Here is a 4,991-nt window from a genome sequence, read left to right as displayed (position 1 = left end):
GGCCTCTCTAATGCTACTAGGAAAATGGTGCCCCCAGGGTGGTGAGGAAGCAGTACCAGATCCATAGGGAGAGTCCAGAGGAGGAGAAAAGGGAGAATACCAGGAGATGACAAAGATTCTGGTCCAAGGGAGGAATGCTGAACCTGCTGGAGGAGAAAGGAAGGGGATACTGAAAGCGAAGTGATGTGGGAGATGGCACCAAAGTTGGCACAGGGTATCACTATTCATTGAGCCGGCCCTGCCCATAGGTATAAAATAAGACGCTCACCTTCTGATATTCAGCTGGCTGAGAACAGTTCCCAGCCGGCTAAGAGCCAGTTAGCTGCTATCCACAAATATTTAGCGAGAGATAGCTAGCAAATATCCCCAGATTGGCCAGTGATTGTCTATGTCATGAGACATAGCTGGTCACTGCCAATATTCAGCTGCTAGTCAGCTAAATCTAGTGGCTCGATAGACCTGCCTAATAAGCAGGTCTATTTTTCACCATTTTGCCTTAGTTGGCCAGGCTGGCTACGTTCAAAGCATTAATATATACTTCTTTCTAGACACTGACCCTTTTTCCCATTTGTGTAAAGGTATTTAATGCTTCACTTACCTGAAGGCTTATACTTACCTGGGAGATTTGATCGCCCAGTCTAGTGTGTAGGCGCCTACCAAGTTAGGCACCTAACATCCAATTAAGTGCAATCTATGTCAATTACAAAGTGCTAATTGTCAACTGTCAGCGTTCATTAAGTCTATTAAACAATTAAGATAGGTGTACCAATATAGGTGCTTAACTTTAGGAAGACTATAAAGATTTTGCCCATTGGTGCCTATTAAGAACATAAGAATTGCCATACTGGAACAGACTGAAGGTCCATCAAGCCCAGAATTCTGTTTTCCACAGTGGCCAACTCAGATCTCAAGTACCTAGCTAGATCTCAAGTAGTAAAATAGATTTTATGCTGCTTATCCTAGAAATAAGCAGTGGATTTCCTCAAGCCATCTGAATAATGGCCTATGGACTTCTCTTTTAAGAAATTAGCCAAACCTTTTTTAAACCCTGCTAAGCTGATTTCACCACATTCTCCAGCAACAAATTCTAGAGTTTAATTATACATTGTGTGAAGAAATATTTTCTCCAGTCTATTTTAAATGTACTACTTAGTAGCTTCATCTCAAGTCCCCTAGTCCTAGTATTTTTGGAAAGAGTAAACAAGTGATTCACTTCTACCCTTTTTACTCTACTTAGTATTTTATAGGCCTCTATCATATCACCCTTGAGCCATCTCTTCTCCAAGCTATTTTTTTTCAACATCCATTTTTGAGTGCCATTTATAGAATTCCTCCAAGTGATTTTGTCACTTAATAAAACAGCACCAACACTTAGCTAAATAAATGCCAATTATTAGCACTTCTGATACATTCAACACTACTTTTCTATGTACTATACCTGGCACTTAGTTCATACAAAGTTAGAGAATAATAGATATATTTTGGGAAGATTCACTACAGCATACAGAAGGAATTGGATGCATATACCCTCCCCCTAAGGATGCAGGGTGCACATTCCTTCTCAATATACAGGGTATTTCATGCTAGTAACTCATACACAGATATGTAATTTAATTAAAATAATATTTATTCAATTTATATTCAATTAACTTGAGGTTCAAATTAGAACTAAGATTACATTGCCAATTATATGCATTACATTCATTGCCAATGCTGGAAAACATTCTGTGTTTGAGGGGGGCCCGTCTCTCCTAAGCCTGTGGCCCAGGAAAGAGAGAAATATCCTCCCCCTGAACAAAAGCTGGTGCTTGCTTATGTACTCTCACAATGATCAATATTACATCACTTCAATCTACCAGTGATTAGATAGCAGATACTGTACTTATTTATTTGAACAAATTCCTGATAGCTCTTATAAATACCAGGCTTAAATAAAAGTTTTACAAATCATATATTTGTTTATAGCAATTTCTGAATATGTATAAAACATTATAATATACCCAAAGAAAACTCCCTTCCCAGTATCCTTAACATAACATAACATCATACTTCTTAACCGCATAACCATAAGTTCTATGTGGTTTACAAAAGATTATAAACTAAAAACAATTTAAAGAATGACAGAAAAAAATTATTTGACCAAGTATTTTGAAAAGAGATAAGTTTTCAGTTGAGTTCTGAAATATTTATAACAAGCTCCAAGCAATAACAATCGAAATTCTCTGTTTTGTGAAGCTGCTTGGAATGCTAAAGTATGGTACAGAAATTTCTTACTTTTACAGCCCTGTACTGACAGAAAGGTGAATAGGGCATGAGACTTTCTACTATTTTTATATGATGCTAGTTCTCTGACCAAATTGTTTGCAAAGCTGACAGCCTGGGATTGAGACCCCCCCCCCCCCCTTAATAAGAATTCCTATTCTGGGCAGCAAAGGTCCCCCTTTACAATACAGAGATGTGTTTAGAAGTAAACCAACACAATTAAAAAGACTTCTTGCATTCCTATGTTGTTTCACTTGCTTAATTGTTATGAAGAAGAAAAACCAAAGATTATTCTTCCCAAGACCTAATACAGGATTAAAAGAAAGTTACAATATTCAGAATAAGAACAATCCAACCCTCTACCATATTCCTAAACCCAAAGGTCAAACTAGCTGACCTTTCTATATCCTGGGATTCTCAAAGACTCGCATTCCCATGGTAACCATTCCTTCAGCCTTAACTTAACAAGTTCCATATGTTGCTTCTCAGGACCTCTTAAAGTTTTTTGAATCTTATAAATGTAAAAGATTTTAAATTAAGCACAAATCATTCCATCACACATATTTCATTCATTCCTGGATCCAGGGAACACTTCAATCACATGCCACACTCATTTCTATCACATATTTGATTATAAAGTACATATCTTTAGATACAAACTGTTTTGCTCAGGAATGTGCTAACCTGCCTCACTACTACTAGGATCTGGCATCAATTAAAGCCACGAGGCTTCAAGCACGGGAAACAGAACAAATAAAAAGTCCTTACAGTTTTTACCTTCACCTCTCCTCCATTATATATATATATACATACACACACACATATACATATATATACACATCCAATTTCCCTTATGACCTTGCTTAACCCAGCAATTTACATAAATACTGAATTCCCATTTTCCTTTCCTATATATCATTTTCCTGGTCTTTTGTGATTTATCTTCTAAAATTTTTATTGTGTTTGCATATAAGACCCTCTGATCAGGACTTAGAAAGGTCTCTGTCACACCTTGCTATTCATTCTGTGCTGTTTGCGCTAACCAGGCTTTCCACACACCTCAAGATGGTAAATTTAGGATCTAGGTCACCTATAGAAGAAAGGTGCATAGGCACATATGTTGTACCTAGTTCATAAAGATAGCATGTGCATCTACTAGCTGTACATACTTGTTTCTAGACATGCAAATTATGTGCATATAAAAAAAATGGAGTAAATAAATAAACGCTTATTTCTGCTTGATAGAAAAGCTTTTGAAAATTATCCAAGCCATGACTCTGCGTCCCCTAGGTTTTATTTATTTTTTTTTTTAATTGGATTTAAATATTCAACACTATTGCTAAACAATACAATATAATACAGTGTCTTATATCCCACAATTCTCTAGATGGAATCTATGCAGGTTACAATAAGAATTAGATCAAGTTGACTGCTTTATGTATAATTCTCATGGGTCTCCTTATGAACTTACCAGTTTATTCTTATGACTTCATATAATTGTTCTAGTTTACTCATTATACATGGGTGCTTGTTGCTCCCTGGTTGCACCTTTGTTTCTGTTTGTAACATAACTACAGTATAATGTACTATTCTCTGTATTTGTAAAAAAAAAAACACACCAAAAAACCACAAAAAAACCTCAAAAGATTTAAAAGTGAGAATTAGATCAAGTTCTTGTAGTTATATTTTGAATCAGAGCTTGTGGTTGTTAAAGGTAAGAGGTGAGGGATAGGGGATAATACTTTCCATAAAAGTGTTGAAGCTAGTGGAATTTCTTCAGAGCAGCTACAAGAAACCTGTGATGATTGGTTTAACCTGAATGGAGGTAATACTGAATATTGTGACCTTCTAGGTCAACCCCAGTATTCCCACAATCACAGCATTTCACTTTAAGAAATTTTGGCAAATATATGTTAATCTACAGTGAAAAGACAGAATGAGTAAACTATTTTGCAAAAGGCAGTAAAGGAGGTTCTTGATACTTTGTTATAACTCACTGAAGAGGCACATCAATGCTGCCTTATAGAATGCCTTCTTTAAACATTTTGATCAAGGAAAGGTAGCATTTTTTATTACATGGTACAGAAACAAAGAGAAAACAACTTGTAGTTCATATGGACTTTCAATATGTGATGTTGAGGGCAATCACATACTTCAGAGATTTAATCCCAAAGGACAGTGTGATATTTACTTATGGTTCTAATACTATTTAAAATAGGCATCTTTTTTATTTTCAAGAAGGTGGCACATATATATTTATATTCGGTTTTCTCTCAGCTATATTATACCTGCTCTGTGGTGGTGTAGGTTAGCTAAGTTTTCCTTATTCAGTATTAGATTACAGTATGAGTTATTTGTAATTACATTTTATTTTCTCCAGTTTGAAGACTGAAATGAAGACGAGATTTTTTACTACATTATCAAAATTCAGAACACAGTATGTAACAATTTTCTAATTCTGTTACATTTATTACGCTGGCTTTTACAAAGTTGTGGTAGAGGTTTCTACAGTGGGCCAGCGAGGTAAATGCTCTGACGCTCATGAGCGTCAAAGCATTCACCTCACTAGCTCGTGGTGGAAATCTCTATCATGGGTTTGTAAGAGGAACCCTTAGGACATAATGGTGAAGAAAAAAATTAATACAAGATATAAAAAATATATTCTGTATGTATTACATTACTGTACTTTGCTTAAGATATATTAATCCATAGATCAAACCTTCCTCTTG

Source organism: Geotrypetes seraphini, chromosome 9 (assembly GCF_902459505.1).
Source record: "Geotrypetes seraphini chromosome 9, aGeoSer1.1, whole genome shotgun sequence".
Classification (NCBI taxonomy): domain Eukaryota; kingdom Metazoa; phylum Chordata; class Amphibia; order Gymnophiona; family Dermophiidae; genus Geotrypetes; species Geotrypetes seraphini.
This window is presented reverse-complemented; position numbering follows the sequence as displayed.